At 35.5% G+C, this 23,960-nt stretch overlaps 1 protein-coding gene across 12 annotated transcripts in view; it reads right to left on the bottom strand.

Annotated features, from left to right (window-relative positions):
• LOC106867420 (zinc finger CCCH domain-containing protein 10) overlaps nucleotides 1-23,960 on the bottom strand; it is a 639,081-nt gene that overhangs the window by 519,516 nt on the left and 95,605 nt on the right. The window contains exon 1 of one of the 12 annotated variants that reach the window (XM_089356347.1): nucleotides 15,206-15,229. The exons of the other annotated variants lie outside the window; for them this stretch is intronic. The gene's annotated coding sequence lies outside the window, so the exon portion shown is untranslated. Of the gene's footprint in view, nucleotides 1-15,205; nucleotides 15,230-23,960 lie in introns of those variants that run through there. 12 annotated transcript variants of the gene reach the window in all.

The raw sequence follows: 23,960 nt of genomic DNA, 5'->3' as shown, positions 1-23,960 counted from the left end.
GGCTGCAGGCACAAGTATGGCTGTTTGGATGAGAAGCTTGCTTTCTAACCAAGTGTTTTTAGGTTCAGTCCCACTGCACACCACACCTTGGGCAAGCATCTTCTATTACAACCCCAGGTTGACCAAATCCTTGTGAGTTGATTGATAGATGAAAATTAAAAGAAGTCTGTAGTGTGTGTGTGTGTGTGTGTGTGTGTGTGTGTGTGTGTGCGCGCACGGACCTTGAAACCATGTGATAGTTGTAAATGAGCCATCATACAAGTGGTGTTCATTTCCAGCATTCCATGAAAAATATCTCAGCTCATGGGGAAATATTACCTAACATGGGCACAGGCAGCAACAGGAAGGGCATCTACCTCTATAAACTCCCACTGATTCATGCAAGCAAGGAAAATTGGATACTAAAATGATGATGATGAACTATAATGATATACATACATACACAAAGAAAGGGAAATGCAGGTTGCCATGACACAGAAATGACAAGCTGCAATAATAATAATAATAATGAATACACACCATTAAGCAAATGATATAGTTACTACTACCATGCAAATCACAAAATAAGGACACATTATTGATAAACCATTAATAAGGATTATTCTTTATGGGTTAGTGTATCTGTTAATTTCTAGCTCAGCACAAAACTTGTCGGTATTGCTCATATAGCTAGCTCATTACATTAACACAGATACCTCACAAACTATTATATTACTTGACACTAAAACATGTAACAGTTACATGCACATCTTTGCTTAGCTGCGTAGTTAAGCTGTTTGCTCCATAACCAAGTGATTTCAAATTCAAACTGTTTGTTATTATAGCTTTAGATTGACCAATAACTTGTGGGTGAAATTTGGAAGATTAAAATTACAATGAAAATTCAACAAATATTTGTCCCTGTCATCCTCATTTTCATATTGCATCCACTTCTCAGTGTTGGCATGGATTGGACAAGTTTTGAGAAAGTGTTTTTTAATGGATGCCCTTCTTGTTGCAAACCTTTTTAGTTACCACTTAAAACATGAAAGGACATGGTGTGCCTATTGAGGTACACAGACAGTACACAACATCCAATCATTTTTTAACATATATCTTCCAAGTAGCATGAATTGAACAGTTTGACAGGATTTGATAGACTGTCTACATATACATAAATTTGATATGTTCTGGTGAAAGATGTACACACTGATGAGGAAAATGTTAAATCAATGTGTTAGAACAAAAATAGCTTATGGCGTGTATTCTAGCCAGATTATCAAACTCTCATATTCATATCATGGTAAAAGCAGTGAACCACTGACAAGCCTGTTAGAAACATATATCCAATGATTCTATTGTTAACTAAAGACATTTTTTAACATATATATGTGTACTAAGGTTTTACATGAATGTTTTCATATGCTAAGACTACTAAATAATTATTCAACAATTATAAATTGTCTACCTAAAATGGTAACCATGAAACATATAAATTATTGTAAGTAAAAAAAACTCTATCCCTCTCACAATATGAACTGGTAGCATGTACCATGCTTTTACTGCTTCAAATGCCTGTCATCATGAGTAGGCATGGATATTATCTCAATTCTCTCACTCTTGATTCAGCAGAATATCTAGCATGTAACAGATGGAGGGAGAGAAGACTGCATCAACATTTGGCTAGTACTCATCTTTAGTTGAGAAGGCTGAAGTAAGATGAGACTGAGTGTTTTGTTGAAAGATATAACATACTATTTAGTCAAGGAATTGAACCCACAATCTAATGACCATGAGACTAACTAAACACCCTAACCACTAGGCCAAATGCATTCCTCAAAAACCCTATAAATGAATGTTAATGCATGTAACATATTTTGTTTTTTTATTTTATATTGGGACAGGTAATACACTTACAAAAGCACTTGTTTTTATTGCTGGATGCTCTTCGCATTCTCCTTTCTTTTTCATCAACTAAGCCAAAGAATAACAATAGGACAAACAGCCACAGTTGGACTGCCCATCATCACCACAGACAAATTCATCTTTCATCTGCTTAACATTATAGAGAAATTGAGTAAAGCACCAGCCCTGCAAACACTTGTGTTTAATGAAAAGCTTAAATCTTAATATCATTTATCAAACTATTCATTTCCATGGTAACACAATATGATACAACTGCCCATACTGCATATTAAAAGCTTACTTGCCTTCTTCTAACTCCTGACTCACATTAATGTGCCTCCTATAATCCATTTATTCATTATTTCCTTTCTTTTATCTACACTACACATTATGACACAACAACCATTTCCACACATCTATGATGCTGACAACAAAGATGACGATGTAGAGAACTACTTTGATGAAGTAATTATAGAATGAGAGAATTTTAAGTCTTCTTAATACCATGAAAACAATATTATAGATTGCATTTTAACCATTAATTAATTTCATTACTGACAATCTTTATGTTTTAATTACCATTAAGGATTTGTGATTAATTAAGCTTTTCATCCTCATCATTACCATTATCTTTTTACATCCACTTTCCAGACTGGCATGGGTTGGATGGGTCACTACAAACCAAGCCAAGTCTTATTTGGAGTTAGAAAGCATTGGACGAAAAATGTCTTGTAGTATTTTATCCAAGTTTTTTGCATCCTGAGTTCAAATCCAATTGACATTCACTGTCTCTTTCATCTTTACTAGTCAAAAACAGAGAGTTGATATAATTGACTAATCCTTCCTTCAAATTTCCAAGCCTTGTGCAAGATGAACAAAAAACACTTTGTGGTATATATGCCAGTTCTTTATGTTCTGAGTTCAAGTCCTACCAAGGTCAATTTTGTATTTCATCTTTTCAGGGTTGATAAAAGTGAAATATCAGTCAAGTACTGGAAATGATGGTAGTGACTAATCCCTACCCACCCCTGACGAAATGCTGACCTATTGCCTATATTAGAAATAACTAAAACAATTACCATCATTATGAGAAACATGGAAGAAAGAAAATAAAGCATTTCACAAGTTTCAAATTATATTCAATACTAGATTGAAGCGATTATATTACAATATTTTTTGTATAGATTACTGACACCTTTGTGAAAGGTACATCAGTCTTATTTGGAGTTACAAAGTTTTGAACAGAAAATGTCTTGTATTTTATTCAAAACTTTTTGAATTCTGAATCCAAATCTGACTCACAATTTTCTCTTTTAATTCTACCAATCAAAAATAATAAAAGTGTGTGTGTGTGTGTGTGTGTGTGTGTGTGTGTGTGTGTGTGTGTGTGTGTGTGTGTGTGCATGTGTGTGCATGCGCATATACTCTCTACAGACAGAATTCTATTTCACCTGCTTATTCTATCAAATATATATATATATATATATATATATACACACACACACACACACGCACACATATATTTATGGATAAAATGCTCATAAATCCTCATAGGGTTTACATCCGTTTATCCAAGCTGACATGAGTTACAGTAAGCCGTCTGAGGCACTGTTGCTAACCCTAACCCTAACCCTTACAACATGCAGGAACACGTAAAGCAGTTGGTGATAGGAAGTGCATCCAGCCATGGAAACTTTGTCAAAGTGAAATGTGCAAGTAAGACATGGTTTCTCAATATACCTAAGCCGGCTCAAAATATGATGGCTCCCTCCTCATCAAATTTATGCCACTATATAAAGCTGATAGAAAAGGTGAGTGGATGCAAGTACATCTATACACACATATATAACTGCATTTGTATGTATGTGTGCATGTCTATGTGTGTGTGTATGTATAACAATGTAGATGTATGTTTGTGCTTGCATGCATCATTCAGTGGATGCATGTTCTGACTTAGCAAATACAAAAATGCATGCACTAGGCACATCAAATTGTACACATGTTTCAATATATGTGTGTATGTTTGTCTATATGTATATGCACACATGTAAACACAAGTAAACACATGCCACACCCAGATGTGTATGTGGGAGGGTTTCAATGTATAAATTTGTGTGTGATCACATCATCAAAAAATATACATGTCACATTCTAGTGCATGTGTGTGCATATGTGTGTGTGTGTGACAGAGAATGAGAGAAAGAGGATGAATGGGTGAACACATGACATACCATCTGGCAACATAAACATAAAACTGCTTTTGTTTGATGTTTGCACATCAATTTAAATTCTTTTAAATTTCACCTTCACCACCATCATCATAATTACTACTCACGTTGTGCGTTAATATTACCATTGTTTTGATGTTGTGGCTATTGTTGAGAAATGTACTCTAGAATAATAATCACCATTATAATTGATTTTGTATCATTTTTTTCATTGAGCAATGGTTCTGTAAGCACTGGTATGGGGTGAGTAGAGCCCATAAAATGAAAACAAAAACTATAAAACATAAAAATCTAGAGATTATAAAATATAGATTTTTCTTTTCTTTTTTTAGTCAACTTGAAGAAAAAAGTGTTTCGTAAGAATAATATCAAAGCGTAAATGATGGTATCAATATTTTGCCACAAGGGTACCGGTGTTACAAGTTACAATACAGTGCAATTCTATAAATGAAGAACAGAAACTGACTAAGGGATTCCATCATGAAGTGATGGTCAACTCTGCTAAAAACTCCTCGCAATTAATCAGAGCCTCACTAAAGCAGGTTTATTAGCTACCATCACTATGTGTTGCATAAGGTAGAGCTATTGCATGCAGAAAACCTGCCCAGTGCTGTACAGAGCTGTGTCTTTTTGACTGTACTTCTTGTACTCACAATAAGCATCAACCTCTTTGATAGCAACTTGGCCAAAATCTTAAACCTTATATTCGGCAGAGGTACTGGGTTGAAATTTATATCAAATATCTCCTCCTTGTTCATTAGTAGGTGCTGGCATGGCTGTTTGGTAAGAAGCTTGCTTCCCAACCACATGCTTCCAGGTTCAGTCCCCCTTCATGGCACCATGTACAAGTGTCTTCTATGACAGCCTTGGGTTGACCAAAGCTTTGTGACTGGATTTGGTAGACAGAAACTGAAAGAAACTTAATCGTATATATATGTGCGTGTCTTTGTGCCCATGTTTGTCCCCAACCATCGCTTGACAACTGATGTTGGTGCATTTATGTCCCCCATAACTTAGCAGTTCAGTAAAAGAGACCGAGAGAATAAGTACTAGGCTAACAAAGAATAAGTCCTGAACTGGAATTCTACAACTAAAAACCCTCTAGCGTGGCCACAGTCAAATGGCCAAAAAACAGAATAATACCCAGCTATTAGTCCTGGGATTCAACTATTCTGCTGTCAGTAGTAGTAAACATCTGCCTAAGCACCAGCAAACAAGTCTGATATGTCTACATAAGGTTTGCAGGGCAGATCATTCAAGTCATACAATTTGTCTCTCACAACTTCTTAACAACAACTGTAATTCAGCTACTGTTGTTAGCTCTCCACAACATTTTCCCTCCAGAACCTAGAGCTGCAGTAGGCCATCAGAGTGGGCACTCAAGTCCAGGATTATTTCCATTCCATTATCTATCCAAATCAATTGAGGAAAGTGCTCCTGGAAAGTCACCAACAACTGTTTGGAATTGAGTAGCATACACCTGCCCTGCTGTGTCAAAGACTAAAATGTGTCTCTATTGCCCTGCTACACCCTATCACTTCTGAACATCTTTTTGTTCTTTCATGTCTCAGAGCACTGACAATGGAATCATCATGTTTTGCATTGAAACAGTGGAGTTTTATTCTTGCCATTAGCACATCAGTTACAATGCCTCTTCTAATTTAAACACTAGCACTCATTCTAATCTATTTCTTTCCATCATTGCTTCTTTGCAACACTCTAATCACTCTCTTCTTAAGGATAACTTCTCCCTCCCTACCACCATTTTCAGAGGCCCAGTAAAGGACCGTAGACACCATCTACCCATCTCAATCTTTTTTTTTTTAAATGAATACTCAAACACCAAGTGTTGATGATTACCCTCATCAACTACCAACATGCTTAACTATGTCAACATTTTCCATGTGTCGTTAATTAACTAACATTATCTCACATCGGTGAGTGCACCTGTGTAAGCACAGAATGCTCATTAAGACAGAGTAATTAGTTATCAACTATATGTACCACGTTTTCAACTGAAAATGTGTCCAATACAGATTATTGCATTACATGCATATGATGAAGCAGGTTAGTAATCAATAAAGCAAATAATACCAGTTATATACTAATAAGCACCAATTTAATCGACAATGCCATTTCTTTCACAAATATATTGGCCTCACACACACACATATATATATATGATACAAAGGAAAAAAATCAATCAATATACCTAACAGAATTTATTACACACTGAGAGAAACATGAAACTTGAGTTTTTTGATTATTTTTTCTTCATGCCTTCTATATATAAACCTACATGTATTTTTTACCTTTTGTTACACTTAGAAACCTGAATTGTACATGAATATATACACCAAGTAACTTACATTGCTTATGTGTGAAATGCATGTCTGTGTGTACATCAGAACAGACCTATACTTGTGTATGTGTATGTATATGTATATGTATGTATATCAGAATGCAAATGTACAAAGACAATCAAATAAACTATAATTATCAACATGCACATACACGCATACAAATGTATATATAAATATGCACAGCTACACAGATATGTTACACACACACACACACACACACATATCATTAAGCATGCATATATAAATATGTACACAAACAAACAGTTTCTCTCTGAAGTACATTTTGGATATAATAACGTTCTGGTATTAATCACATTAGCTAGCTGGCATCAGTTTCTATGGTAATTAGTGCCGGTACATTAATGGAGATTCCAAGAGAACGAAGAGAATAATGAGGACATGGGGAATGGGAGGAGGCAGAAGAATGGTGGTGGTGGTGGTGGTGGTGGTGGTGGTAGTAGTAAGAGTAGTAAGGTAAAAAAGAGCTATTTCTTCAACACTTAAATGCCATCTTAAAGAAGATATTGGTTTTAAATTTAAAATTTGGTAAGAAGTAAAATAAACAAACAGAATAGAGATGTCAGAAGTATTTAAATAAAATAAAATAAACAAAATTAATGTTAAAATGATAAAGACAAAGAAGGTGGGGGGAAAAAAACCTGAAGTGACTAGGATAGTTGCCAACATCATGTGTTCAGGACAACAGTTTGTATGTTAAGTGGAGCAACATGTATTGATTTGAATACATCAGCGTTTAATATTTTCCTTTATTTCTTCCTCAGGTATGGTGTAGTGAGTGGTTGGTTACTTACAGCACTACTAACTTTACATAGGGATGCTGCAAGCAACATTCCCTCCAAGCTATTGGCTCCTGAATTTTTTTTGCTGGCAGTGCACTTTAGAGCAAATAAAACTATTTTGGCACATATTTTGTATATAAAGTAAAATGTGTTTTATTCTCTTAATTTCCTGAAGTCTGTTCCTTCTTTCAGTCATTAGACTGCCACCATGCTGGGGCACTGCCTCAAACAAATCATCCCTACTTCTTGCTTTAAGTCTTGTACTAATTTTCTTAGTCTCTTTTTCCTAAACTGCAACTTTATAAGGATAAGTAACTAAAACCAGATGTCAAGCAGTGGCATTGGACAAACAAAAAGGCATGCACTCACTCACACACACACACACACACACACACACACACACACACACACAATAGGCTTTCACAGTTTCCATCTACTACTTTCACTCATGAGGCATTGGTCAGCCCAGTGCATCAGTAGCAGGTGCTATGCATTGAGACTGAACCCAAAATTACATGGTTGTGAAGTGAGCTCCTTAATGCACCAATGCCTGTACATATAAAACAGATATGCGTGTGTGTGTGTGTGTGTTGTAGTCTATATATCAACTTTAAACCACAGAAAATTATGTACGCCTATGTTCATTTCATTAATGCTGCCATGATCTTCATTAAAATAAGGGGTTGATAAAATATCTAAGGACAACTAACCCACTTCCCTAAAAATTGTTGGCCTTGTGCTTAAATTAGAAATTATTGTTATTAAGGTGAGATGGCAGAATCTTTAGAATGTCAGACAAAATACTTTACAGTATTTGTTCCAACTTTCCTTCATATTCTGAATTCAATTCCCACTGATGTCAACTCTGCCTTTCATCCTCCAGGGATCATCATCAACATCATCCAATAAAATAAAGTACCATTCAAGTATTGAACATGATGGTAACTACTAGCTTCCTCCCTCTAAAATTGCTGGACTTGTCTCAAACTTTGAAATAATTATTATCAATATTGTGTGTCTGCTTCTACAAGTTTGTGATATGAAACCATTGCTTAAATGAAATTGAAGAGTGAAAATACAGTAAGATATATTCGTTTGAAGCAGGTGCAATACTTTCAGAGCTTGCGGTAATAAACGGTCACATTCAGTGTTTTATTAATGAGCCTGTATATGTAGATTGAAAACTTTATGCAAAATTTATGATTACATAACATGTAGATTTCAAAATTATTTTGATATGTTCAACCTTCTGTGCACTCAGTGAATTCTATGTGAACATACTACTGTTGCTGGGAAAAATTTTACATGTATAATATATTTGTACATGTAAAATGAATACTGAGAAGTAAATGGCAAAACTGCCTAGCAGGGTGGCTGCAATAATATTAGATTTACAAAATTAATCTATAATACATCAGGAATATTGGTCAAATGTCAAAGTTCTAAAAGGATAAATGTATGCAAGTATATTTGGAATGTGTAAATATAACTAGAAGGACAATTTCCAGTACAAATATTGTACCAGCTGCACAACACAATAACTAATTATATTCTGCAATATGCATGAAATACTTTCACTTTTGTGTATGTATGCATGTATGAGTGTGTGTCTGCATGTGGGTGAGTGTGTGTGTGTGCATGCACACGCACGTGCATGAATGCAAATGTGTATCATCTTTAACATCTGTGTTCTTCCATTGGCATAGATCAGACGGTTTAATAGTATCTAATGAATTAGATAACTGCATCATACTCCAATGCCTGTTTTGCTATGGTCTTCAAGGCTAGGTACCCTTCTTAATGCCAACTCCTCTACAGAGGGCACTGGGTGCTTTTTTTTTCATGGCATCAGTGCTTTTTTTCATGGTGAGATCTGCCTGTGTAGCCTCACAAGACTAAGGTAGCTTAACAACTGTGTGGAATTACAGTAGAGAACGAGGCAGTTTTACACAAGCTGATGAGCGGTCAAGGTATGAAAAGATACAGAACAGATATTTTTCAGTAGAAGAGATATATAGCTACTTGCATTATACAAGAGTGAGTGGGTATGAGTAATTAGGGTGGGACTGGAAAGAGTGATAAAGATGATGGTGATGAGATATCAGGGTGGGACATAAGAAAAGAAAAATAGGAAGGGTGATTTTTCCAGCTCCACTCACTCGTGCATCAATGCAAGTAGCTATACATTACCTCTTTGACAAAATATTTGTGTTTGTATGTATATACATGTATGTATGTATGTATGTATGTATGTATGTATGTATGTATGTATATATATATATATATATATATATATATATATATATATATATTTAATTATATGTATTTATTTTATCCTAATTAATAATAATTCGGATAGAATAAATAGGTTAATAGAAACCAGGGTAGCAAAGATCACAAAATAACTGTGGTGTAATTCCTGTTTGTGAGGCAGAAACTCCTTGATATTTTGGGTATTTGAGTATATATAAATTTAAGGAATGGAGTAAACGCATGTTATAACTGCATACTTTATTCCGACATATGTTTCAAAGAATTACAAATTATGCGATCCATAGGAATCGTCGATGTTAAAAAGTTTACATTTTTAACATCGACAATTCCTATGGACCGCATAATTTTTAATTCTTCGAAACATATGTTGGAATAAAGTATGCAGTTATAACATGCGTTCACTCCATTCCTTAAATTTATATATATATATATATATATATATATAAATGGAGAGAGAGAAACAGATACACACAAACAAATATATATATATATACACACACACGCGCACACACATTTATTCATGTTCAATATTTTCCCTATGCTATGTGGTATTAGATGGGGGGGCCTATGTGAGGCACCACTTTACAGTTGTATACCCTTCCTGTTGCCAGGCATTACCTTTTTATTTCATTTAAGAGTTATTTTGGTTTTTTATTCCACTGGTCTTCAAAAGTACAAAAAGAACATTGCAAAGGGTGTAAATATCATACCATTGACAGCAACACGCAAGGTTATGAGGTGTTAACATTCATACACATGACAGATGTGTGTACATACATATATATATATATATATATATATATATATAGGTGCAGGCATGGCTGCATGGTAAGAAGCTTGCTTCCCAACCACATGGTTTCTGGTTCAGTCCCACTGCATAGCACCTTGGGCAAGTGTCTTCTACTATAGTCTACGGCCGACCAAAGCCGTATGAGTGGATTTGGTAGACAGAAACTTTAAGAAGCTCGGCGTGTGTGTGTGTGTGTGTGTGTCCGTGTCCGCCCACCATCGCTTGACAACTGATGTTGGTATGTTTACGTCCCCGTAACTTAACAGGTCGGCAAAGGAGCCCTATAGAATAAATACTAGGCTTACAAAGAATAAGTTGATTTGTTCAGCTAAAGGCAGTGCTCCAGCATGGCCACAGTCAAATGACCGAAACAAGTAAAAGAATTATATATATATATATATATATATATATATATATATATATATATATATATATATATATATATATACGTACACACATACACATGTATACACACATATATATGTACACACACACATGCATATATTCACACTCACATATGTACAACACGTTTCTCATATTTCCATCAATTAATTCTACTCAAAGCATTTCTTGACACAGGGACTACAGTAAACGACAGCAGCATAAAGTGCTATGCAGTGAGACTGAACCCAAAACCACATGATCATGAAATGAGCCTTTTAACTACAGTCATACTTGTGTTTTTATTATCATCTCATTATCAAATAACGATGATGATATATAAACAAATACATTCATATTTTACACACAATTTGCATGCAGAACATTCCTTTCAAGTGAAGATACAATGATCTTGCCCCCACCTGACAGTATCACTAAAATACCTGAGACATACCATATGTCACTATGGCGCCTCTATGACTCCATCACAAACTTAGCCCCCCTCCCAACCACTAATGTGTTGTGTGTGTGCACGCAAGAGAGAGAGGCAGGGAGGTCTGAATGTAGCAACATGGAGTATGTGAAATCATTTATATCAGTGAGTATTTGTAGCCTTACTCTAAAGCAAGGGTGAGCAAACTTCTCATATCATTAACCCATTCATGGAATCATTGATAAATTATCAATCCACATGTAAATTTCTAAACTAAAATTAGAAAGTATAAATAAATCAAAAAATAAATTTTGATTTAAAACAATAACTCCATTGTTCTTTTGTGTCATTATCAAGAAATTTAATGAAAATACTTAATGAAACTGATAACAAACGGCAGAAATTCAGTTATATTATACTGATAAGGCTGGAATATTTAATGTGAAATATGGTTTGATTGCTAATAAAATTCAACATCCTTAATGCTCAAAAATCATTTAAGGTGTTTATTGTCCCCTTCAATAGCAACATAGACTGACAGGGGCCAATACTAACTACTTTGCCAACCCCAGCACGCAAGAAATTTGGAGTTATAACCCAGCCTGGTAACGTCCAGACTTAAGAATCACAGTGATACTGAGTAAGCTAATGAGTAGGTTTGGTGCAGTTAGTATTGTGAATGTAGTCCGAGATTGTTTATATCTATTATCACCCTTTACTCCTACTGACTATGGTAAATAAGCAAATCCAAACAATGGACATAACAAAAAGTCAAAACTAATAAATTGATCACTGATTTATTTCCCTCGTTGTTGAGAGCCCTGAGGTTTAAACACTGTTTTGTTTTGTTTTGTTTTTTTCATAACAAATTTAATTAACATATTGATATTATTTTCCCTTAACCTTTTACATAGAAGTAGCTTATGGGTATTGCTTATGTAACTATATCTGTGTTGTGTGTGTGTATGTGTGCATGTGTACACACACAAGCACATACATATGTGTACATACACATATATAAACAAATGTACACACACAAAATGGAGATACTAGCCTTGATAAAAAAAATATACAGCAATAAATTCTATCTATAATTGATAAGTTATGTAATTGAGGCTCAAGGCATTTCATTTCGTTCTTATCAGTCAACAGGCTCCATGTTATTTTTTTTTGTTTTACATTCAAATTGTTTACAAAACTCTGGCTAGAATCTATATACACGAGTAAGAAAGGAGTTCCAGAGAACCAACACTCTGGAGAAGAAGGAATAAAGCACAGAGCAAGGGAGGTTGAACATAATATAGGTGGTGAGAGGAGGACAGATAAGTCACGACTACATAAATGGAAGTGGTAGAAGACAGCTCAGAGAAGTATAGGACGTTGTAGCAGTGGTAGAAATGACCAAGAAAGAGTCAAAGGCTGTAACATGTTTGTAAGTGACTTTATGCAAATCAGTTGAGCAGCCTTCCCAGGATGCATTGTATGGACAACAGCAGCATTGTCTCTCATCAGAATATTGTAGAGTTATTGAGATTTAGAATTTCAATTTGGATTTTACATAACATTGCATACCAGTAGGGAATTAAAGACTTTGAGTCAAGTTTGCTAAATATTTACCTCCATCATCATCATCATCATCAACGTCCATTTTCATGCTGGCATAGGTTGGGCAATTCGACAGAAGTTGGCAAGCCAGAAAGCTGCACCAGTCTATTTTGGCAAGTGTTCTATGACTAGATGCCCTTCACTAAACACTACAGAGTGTACTGGGTGACTTTTACATGGCACCAGCACAGGTGCTTTTTACATGACACCAGCCAAGTGCATTTTAGATGGCACCAGCACAGGTGCTTTTGCATGGAACTAGCACCAAAGGAATGGCCAAGTAGCTTGCAAGGCAAAAATCTCAACTGAGAGATGGAGTGGAACCGAGAGAAGTGACTGTGTGCCAGATGAGAGGTTAGAATATATAGAGGGACAGACAAAGCTGTCTTACTACAGAGAAGCTATTTATATAAACTTTGCATGTGAAATAACTGCGATAGGACTATAAAGCTCTATGGGGGAAGGGAACCAAGTCATTTGTCAAACAATAGAGCTATTTGAATATATCACCCTTCTGACACAAAACTATTTGAAGCAACTGCATAAACAGAGTGACCACCAATGGTTTGGAACCCAAATAAATGATGGAACCACTAGGGAGATAGCCAAGGCAGCTGAGACCACCTCAAGGCAGTTGTGATTGACAAGAGACTGCAAATGGAATACTCCAGTAGGAAAATGCTAATTCAATCCTCAATTCTTCACTCAGATGAAGAGTACAGGATAAAGGGTGAAACACTTATGACCCTTGAGATACAAAAAGATTTCTAACAACGTGATAGTTTGAGTTATGTATTTTTGATCTTTGTTTCTTTTTTATTCAATATGCCTTTTCTTTGTCACTTTCCATATATGTATGATTGTGTGTATTCACACATGCAACCTCCACGATGGCACAATTAACTGGACAGGTTGCAGTACAATTCACAATACATTCAGGGGCTATGCTTCGCAGATTGATTCCTTGAGTAAAATTCAACATTTCCATTTCCAGTTATCACACACACACACACACACACACACACACACACACATAATAATAATAATAATAATAATAATAATAATAATAATAATGGATGCAGTACCAGGCAGTGGCTCTCATGACTTCTGATCTTAATTGATTGGAAGTGTTATCATGTATATTGTTTTGTCTTGGTATAAAAGATGGGCTACAGCAAATATTCTGCTCAATACCAGATTTGCTTGTCAGTTGTTTGACCGTAATCAGTTGAGCATGTCCCTTGGTGGCTGACGATATGTGCATCTCTGATCATGAGCAGAAGTAGTGGGGGAGCATCACAGCCATGTGTTGAGAGGAATTCTTTGGGGTTTGAATAATTCACCTTTGGAAACATGAGTGTTTTGCTCAACATCCTTAAATGAACCTTATTCAGGGACCTTTTGAGCGGGATAGACTACTCGACCTAAAAAAAAATCTAACTAGGCCCCACCTGCGAGGTCATGCGCTGTTTATCTTGATATGAGATCACCATATCGCACACATATGGTTGTGATGCATGTGCCTGGTGTACCCTTATCAGACGGGTAGTCATGATGGGTATAATGGGCTTCGTATATTTTACCCAAATGTCACTTTGATGGCATGCACTGCTCTCTCACTCAATAACAATAATAATAACAATAATAATAATAATAATAATAATAATAATAATAATAATAATGATCCTTTCTACAATAGGTACAAGGCCTGAGATTTGTTGGGAGTGGGTAAGTTGATCACATCAACCCCAGTACTTGATTGGTACTTAATTTATCAATTCCAAAAGGATGAAAGGCGTAGCTGACCTCGGCTGAATTTGAACACAGAACGTAAAGATGAGCAAAATATTGCAAAGCATTTTGCCTGCCATGCTAACAATTCTGCCAGCTCCCCACCAGAATAATAATAATAGAGGATTGGAACTTGAGCTAATGCACCAGCATAGCTGGGGGGGGGGGAGCATTTCACCCCGGGCAGCACCACTTTTGGGTCTGCTGTAGACAATATGCATTTTTTTTTGTGGGAGCGCAGGGTCAGCACACACTCTAACTATGCTAGTGAGCTCATGTGAGGATGGTTGCAGATAAAAGTCAATAGAAAAAAATGCAAATAAATATATTATGATACTCTAGATATGTAAAACTGAAATAACTAATTAGTGCATACTGAGTTGCCTTCCTCAACAGAGAAAAGAGTATAAACTTCAAGATAATAATTTAGAAGTTATTGATATACTGTGGTGTCTCCCTTAGCAATTAGTAATTTGTTGATTAATTTTTTTAGACTTTTCTTTTACATTATTTTCTACTTTAACCTAACCAGGAAGAGGTTGTATGATTGTATAGTAGATTGACACCTACTTCCAGTAAACTATAGGTATGGTTACTTACTTTAATGTTATCCCACCCACTTAGAAAGATAAACGATAATAAAAAAAGAACCTCACCTCTGCTTTTCAGATTTAGACTTACACACAGAAATAGAAGTCACTGAAATTGTAGAATGAATAAAAGTGTAAATATGAAGGTTAATGCAATTGTAATAAATAGCTTTCTACCCCAAACAGTACTGATTTCCTCTAAGTAATCTTATCTTGAAGACGGGTGTTATAAGGAGGGTGGAGAAAAGAGGATATTTTAATTTTTAATTTTTTTTTTTTTGTAGTTTCTGACCTTTCATAAATAAATATACCTTAATTAGACATGATTTATAATTTTCCAACAACTTCAGATCTTAGTGCATAAGTAGAGTAATTTTATACGGTGCTATGCAACAATATCATATTTCTATTCATCATTAACATACAGTAAATAGTGTAACAGAGTAAAGACCGAACATCGCAATAAAATTAATACCATGTGTTGAAATGACAGTATTTACGAATGATGTAAATAAATGTGAATTAGATATGTGTTTGTATGTGTGCATGTGTGTGTGCATATATATATATATATATATATATATATATATATATATATATATATATATATATATATATACACACGCACACATACATGTAGCATAGAAATATGAGTAAAACACCTTGAATAAATATCTTTGGTTTAAATGTTGTGTGAGATGGTACCATTTGTTATCATATGACATAGAATATCAAAGCATAAGAAGTGATATATATGATGTTGTTCATGATGTTTAGTGACAGGTTAGCCTTGATTAAACAGGTCCATGTTTTAAAGCAATCCTGCTGTGACCATCCTGTCTCTGACTAGCATCCAAAGTGTGTTTCCTTTTTAAAACAACAGAGCTTGATATGAAGGAATTATTCAATGTCTTGATAGACAAAAACTGTACAAAAGCCCTGTGTGTGTGTGTGTGTGTGTGTGCGTAAGTGCATGTGTGTGTGTGTGTAAGTGCATGTGTGTGTGTGTGCAACTGTGTGTGCATGTGTGTGTGTCTTTGTCTTCACTTTAACACCCACTTGATCTGTAGTTACATCTATGTCTCTTATAAACAAAAGTCCTGAAGCTTCACAGTTCAATGTCTAAAAACTTGGAATAAAAAACAATTGGCACCACATGAAGAAGAGCATCCAACTATAGAACACTGCCTCAAGAAATTTTGCTTATCCCAAGCCAACATGGTAATAAACAAATGTAAAAATGATGATGTTGACAAGATATAACTATGAATTTATAAAATTAAAGATTGCTTAATTTTCTGCAACAAAAATGCATCTTATTACATTCTTAAACACTTGTAATTTGCTGTTGATGAAAAATGATTTCCCACTTCTGCTCTATATGACTGCCTAACCTGCAATAAACAGTAAAATTTCTCTCAAACCACAAATGGCCATCTTATAAAGGGACAAACTAAATGTTTTTCAGGTACAGCTGAAAAAAACATAAAAATGATGGGCTGGTTATTGTCTACATACATTTGCTTGATCAGGTTAACTCAGGAGCCTAAACAACAATTCTACATTAAGCTAGTGAGGGAACCATTGCATGGTCACTTCAGCTGTTAGATATAACAACCAAACTCCTTCAGATCACATTAGTTAAATGCTGTCTTAAGCCTACAGGCCTATATGTCAGAGTTTATTCAGATTTCCACTGCATTTAAGCAATGGAGAGTACAAAACTGAATGGAACGCCAGTCTCTTACATGTTTAATAAACCTCACTACACACACACACACACACACACACATGCATGCATGTACACCAACACCAACTGCTGATGATAAACATTTTCAAGTGAGTAAATTAACGCAATGTGAAGCGAGGTTTGGTGCTAAAATACACAACATACTGCTCAGCCACAGGACTGGAACCTATGACCAAACAATCATAAACTCAACATCCGCACCACTAAGCCACATGCCTCCATGAATTCACACAGAAACAGCTTAAAAGTTGGTCATTTTTTAATGTCCTTGATTCTATTGATCAGGTTAAACTTGAGTGAACCTAAACAACAATTCTGCACTGAGCTAATAAGGGAACTATAACATGGTCACTCCATTCCGTTAGAAACAGCAACTAAAGTTACTTCAAATCACACTTGGATAAAGTAGTTTTGAAAGTTGTTGGCACTCAGTCGCTTACGACGGCGAGGGTTCCAGTTGATCCGATCAATGGAACAGCCTGCTCGTGAAATTAACGTGCAAGTTGCTGAGCACACCACAGACACGTGTACCCTTATTGTAATTCTCAGGGATATTCAGCATGACACAGTGTGACAAGGCTAATCCTTTGAATTACAGGCACAACAGAAACAGGGAGTAAGAGTGAGAGAAAGGTGTGGTGAAAGAGTACAGCAGGGTTCGCCACCATTCCCTGCCGGAGCCTCGTGGAGCTTTAGGTGTTTTCGCTCAATAAACACTCACAACGCCAGGTCTGGGAATCGAAACCACGATCCTATGACCGTGAGTCTGCTGCCCTAACCACTGGGCCAGTGCGCCTCCACCTTATTGAGAGAATAATGATACAAAGAGAAAGTCAGTGCTCATTTTAGAAACCACAAAGCCACATGCCTTTCACATAAATATTCACACAGAAGCGTCTTAAAATAGGACATGTTAGATAATGTTTATCTGAGAAACATTACTGCAGAACAGAAGATGGTATGGTCTTGCATGGATGGAATGTCTTTCCTTAATCATGCATCTAGCTGTCAGCTCTACTAGAGCTGACCCAGGGCGAAACAACTCAAACAATTCTACATGGTATTACACTTAAATAATTCTTTAAAAGATGGAAACTCGAAAACAAGTAGCTGGAATCTCAGACATTTTGAATAAATCATCATCATCCTACACAAAAATTCCATGTCTTCTTGCATTTGGTTGTGTTTCATGTTTTGTTTTGCGTCTATTTTGACATAATTTGTTTCTGATTTAATAAGCTGTATGTGCATGACTCTATTTTAGTCTTATTGTATAAGACACTCATAGATTGATTGGCTGTCTAGTATAGAGCTGTCATTTAGAATGATGGCCGTTGTGTATGGTATTCACAGTATTATCATTAAGTAAGATGCTTTTGAGAGAGAGAGAGAGGGGGGAGGTAAGGAAAGAAAGAGAATGAGAGAATAGAAGGTCAGGATAACAGAACAAGAAAGAGTACAATGTAGAGACAGAAAGAAGAGAGAGAATAAAAGGTATGGACAAAGAGGAAAAGAGAAGGATAGAGGAAAAGAAGAAAGAGACAGAAAAAGAGAGATAAAAGAGAGTGGAAGGTAGAGGCAGAAAGAAGAAGAGAGTAGATGATAGAGATGGAAAGGAAAAGAGAACTGAAGACAGAGACAGAAAGAAAAAGAATGCAAGAGAGAGAGTGATAGGTGTGAGATAGAAATTAGTGAGAAAAAGGAAAAGGATAACAAAAGGTGAGGAGTGAAAGGAAGAGGAAGCAAGAGAGAGTGCAGAGGGAGGGGGAGGGAGGGAGAGGAGTGCAGAGGGAGGCGGAGGAAAGAGAGAGAGGAGTGCAGAAGAAGGGGGCAGGAGAGAGAGAGAGGAGTGAGGAGGGAAGGGCGAGAGAGAGAGAGGCGGACAGACAGACAGACAGACAGACAGACAGACAGAGCTGAAAAACAATGGAAAAGCTAGTGTCTCTCTGAGCAAATTCACACCTTCTATTCCATGTTGATATCAGGTGTTGTAAGTTTGAAAAATCATAATACCTCCATATGGGCATTCTTATAAGAACTCTTATTCATTACAGATTTCAATCCTTTCCATTTTTAATGTAAATTTTAGCTCTTTTGTTGGAGCCTCTTTCCCTTCAAGCTTCCAATTTTGAATGCTATATGTATGTATTGTATATCAAGATATCATTGTGGGAACATACCTCCAGGGAGTGTTCTACATAATATATTCTCTTACAGAAGTGTCTCACAAAAATGTAATATAGTGAGGTAGAAAGCTTCAGTTAAATGAAAATACACAAGCAATTGTTGAAGAAAATCTCCCACTAATGGTGTTGAAGTTGGTACCTAAAAACCCAGGGAGCCAACTTCAATAAGATCATCAATATATGTTAATTTTTCCAGGCTGAATTTGGTGAAGCAGATCTTCTAGAGTCGAAGCACCTCCTGTTGGTAACCCTTACCTGTTTCCCAACGAGGTTATTTCATATGCCCAGATATATTTTTTTTACAGAAGAATGTATATTTATAAGGGGAAGACCATCAAGGGCTGCTGGAAAGATGCTTGAAAGTTACATGTGACCCTGGGAACTATGGTTGAGATCTACTGGATTATATAAATAATCTATGTTTCGTCTTTGTGATTTTATTCATTAAACATATCACATTTATATATAACATTCAGCAGGCACTCTAGGAAATTCCCTTTATCAGATGGAGTTCGCAATGACTTCAGAAACTTGCAATAGTCTCACTCCCTCCAGTAATGTTCAGCAGCATTCATGATGAGCATTAATTTTACATATGTAAACTGTATTGATCATAATGCACTACTTGGTAAACAGTTTGCTATAAATATATGCCAACTATCTAGTTATGTCACTAACTACATAATTATGCAGTTGGTGGTATGCACACATATAGATACATCATCATTGTTGTAACATACATTTTTCCATGTTTGCATAACCCAGGCAGAATTCTTTCAGGAAGAATTTCTACAGCTGGATGCCCTTTTTGTTGCCAAGCCTTTATCTGTTTATAAGCAATTTAATATTTCCCCATGACAGGAAATGGTTTCACAGAAGATTGGAAATGAATGACAACACTTATATGATGCTAAGACATGTTTAAAACTATCACAAAATGTGAAGAAAAGGAGACACTAACATTCACACGTGTTTATATATGTATACATGCATGTGTATGTATGTGTGTGTGCTTATGTATGCTGTACATATATGTGTGAATGTGCCATATACATATGTTTATAGATATACATGTGTGCACAGTATACATGTGTGCGTGCACGTGTGTGTGTGTGTGTGTGTGTGTGTGTGTGTGTGCAACAGGGTTCTGTCAGACTCTTTCTTCCAAATCCACTCACTAGTTGGATCAGAGTTATAAAAAAAAAGGCTCTTACCTAAGGTGCCATGCACTGGGATTGAACCAAGAACTGTGTGGTTGGGAAGTAAATGTGCAGGCATGTGTGTATAAGGATTTGTATTTATAAGAATATAGTTTGTTTGTTCTGTAAACATATACATCTTTGCATGATGTCTGTGAATAATTTGTGTGTACTTGTAGGTGTATGTGTGTGCAAATGTAGATACCTGTTTGTATGTGTGTGTAGGTGCCTATGTGTTCATTAATCAATCAACTTTGTAGATTTATTTTGTAGATCAAATCAATATAGGCACATTTTATATCTATTTTTTATTTTCATAGAATGACTTAAAATTATACACAGCATGTGCTCTGTGTTTGTACTCAAAAACAGAAACACATATCTATGTATTCATTGATTCTCTTTGTGTGTTGGCTGTGTATGGGAGTTGGATATTTACATATATGTGTTCATAGGAAGATTTCATTACAAATAACTGTCCATTGTCTAACTATATTTGCTTCGCATGTTTTGATTGATGCATCTGTATGAATGCATAATGTGTAATCTATGCATTATGTGGGATGGGGGCATTATAAGTAAACTATATATGTACTATATATATGCATGTATTTGTGTGCGCGCACACACACACACATACACACACACACACACACACACACATGCAAACACACAAAGGTATAACACTGACTTTCTGGTTACTGATCGTCTAGAACCTTTTATGGATCTTTTTTAAAACGGGGGGCCACATTTTTCATTAATGTTTTAAGTAGTGTTTTTGGTACCGAAAGACTTTCAAACTTCGTATACTTATCTATTTTGTGTTATAGAACAGAAAAATATTTTTGTATTCGAATTTATTTCATGTAAAAAATTGTCTTATTTCGATAATTTCAACCAATCACTGACGTCCATTCAGTCGATATACATTAAGTGCCGACTACATAAACAAACGATTCTTCGTTTTATTTGCTTTTTTCATTTTAAATTTGCTTTAACCCTAACCCTAACCCTAGGGTTAGGGTTAGGGTTAGAGTTAGGGTTAGGGTTAGGATTAATTGTTTCAGAATCGTTTGTTTATGTAGTCGGCACTTAATGTATATCGGCTGAATGGACGTCAGTGATTGGTTGAAATTACAGAAATACGACAACTTTAACATGGAATAATTTATGGATTTCTTTTTTTTTAAAGAAGACTAAGAGAAAAAGATGTTTTATATGACCTATTCTACCAGTGTTCCAAGTTTCAAAGTGTTTCGTTAATGAAAAATGTGGCCCCCGTTTTAAAAAAGATCCCCTTTTATAATCTGTTCTAATTTATGAGCAAGAATTTAAAATACCTGCAGCTGTCGGATTAGTATATTGGTACCTATCACAGTTTAATACTTTGCACGTAACAGTATTAATATTTTTGTATTAATTATGCTAATGAGCAGGTACTTGTATTTCATTTGATTATTAAGGTAAATTTAATATTTGTTTAATTTAGAGTGGGTCGCCCTAGGTGACCAACCTGCTTCAGAACAAAATCAGCAATCTGGAAAGGCTTTGTGACCAAAGCTTCTAGAAAGTCAATGTTCTTTCTTTGGTAGGGGCCACAGATCTCTCCAATACAGGGGAGATTGGTGCCATTAACATTCTTCCCGAACTGTTGAAGGTTGGTGACTGTAGAAAAATCAGGTACAGAGAAGGAATATACAACACAAGCAACAAGAGAAGCAGAAGTGAGGAAGATAAGGTACCTGAAGCAGCATGAGAACAGCTAGATTCATAAAACAGGGACCATAGAGGTAGAAAAAAGAAACAGAGAGGAGACAGCAAGTGTGTTTGTGGGAGACTTTATGCTATTCAGCTGAGTAGTAGAACAGTTCCAGATGTGGGACCAATATTAGACAAGAGTTTCACCTGAGTTATGGAGATAGTTGTGTATGTGTACATTGTAACATATGCATCATGTGTGCATGAATTTGAAAATTATCGCATACTTTCAAAACAAAACTGTACCTATCTGGTTGACATTACAAATTAAATATGTTAAAAGAGTGACAATAATATCTATCATATTTTACAAAATTGGATACGTATGGTGAACATATGTGTGTATGTAGGTGAGTGTTTATAAGAAAAAAAAAGTAAACATTTCAGAGAAAGTGAGGGTGAGGAATAAATAATATAATTAACAACAGAACAGTTATGAAAGGACAAAAAAGTACAGATGAAGCAAACAAGATATACAGAGAGAAAGTAAATTAGAGAAAGGACAAACATTAGTGATGAGAGAGAAAGAGAGAAAGATACAGACAATAAGGGTAATGCAAGTGTATATATTATGTGTGTGTGTGTTCATGTGTGCATGCTATGTAAATATGTTTATGTGTTAAGTAAGATAGACAGATAGATAGAGGCAAATATATATATATATATATATATATATATATATATATATATATATATATATATACAAATAGAGAGAGATAGATAGATAGATAGATAGATAGATAACCAGACAGATAAACAGACAGACTGACACACACAGGTATTAGGGAAAGAGAAATAAGGTGTAGGAATATGAGAATAAACAGATGGAGGATGTGACTACACACTGAGCAGATGATACACTGTATCACATGACTAAATATAAACAACAGCCTACCAAAGAAACATCACCATAATAATACTTAGAAGACAACAAAATGTTATTTTGCTTGTCCAGTGTTTATGGACAAGGGGGGAATGGGGTGTGTGGTTGTTCTTTTCTTTGGAGGTTCTTTTTACAGTGTCAGTGAGTAAGTGTGTTACGCCACAGATGGCATTCCATTTTATGTTATACATTAAATACATTTTAGAATAATACAGTGATTGATAAAGAAAAAAACTGTTGAGCCATTGATGACAGAGAAGTACAGTGATCCCATAAATCTAGTTTGTAGGTTGCAAGAGGAGAGGAAATCATTACCATCATTACCATACAATGAATTTTATATTCATTGTACTTTCTAACGATGCTGGTAGAACTGTGGACAGATCTGGAATGCAATGATAGCTTTGCTGTAAATCTCAACATTGCATAACTTCTTCCTTCAGTTGTTATATGTTTAGGTCTAATCTTATTACTACTACTACTACTACTACTACTACTACTACTACTACTACTACTACAACCACTGGTGATGATGCCACTGTTCAGATTTACTTTAATCTGCCTCAGCTGATCTATTGACAGAATTAGTTTAGATGTTCTAATGCAACACAACACTGCAAGAGTTGGCCAGACAGGAGCCAATGAGGAAGCTTCTACAGTCATGTGACCAGTTAGAAATAGTAGCTAAATATCTTTTACAATGAAATCACCCCTGCCAAAAAGAAAAAAACACAAAACATATAAAACAACCAGTCAGTAAATACTTCAGAAATTTCTCTTTTTTTTTTGTAGGACTTTCTAGAAAGAAATTTATCAGGACTGCCTTGCTGAATGTTCACTGGTACTGCTTTTCCAGTGCTTTCATAAGCAGATAAAATCTTTCATCTTGCTCTTTGTTTAAATCATAAAGCTTTTATGGAAAGTGATTTAAGTAACCAAAGAGATAATGGACCTTGATATTCATGTTACAGCAAAGCTTATTAAAATTGGATAGTATGTCCTCTGCTTAAGTAAGTTTTTGATAACTAGAACAAACTAAAACCAT

Source organism: Octopus bimaculoides, chromosome 8, assembly GCF_046866305.1.
Source record: "Octopus bimaculoides isolate indiv1 chromosome 8, ASM4686630v1, whole genome shotgun sequence".
Classification (NCBI taxonomy): Eukaryota; Metazoa; Mollusca; class Cephalopoda; order Octopoda; family Octopodidae; genus Octopus; species Octopus bimaculoides.
Note: the sequence above shows the minus strand (reverse complement) of the source record. Positions and strands in the feature narration are given on the sequence as shown.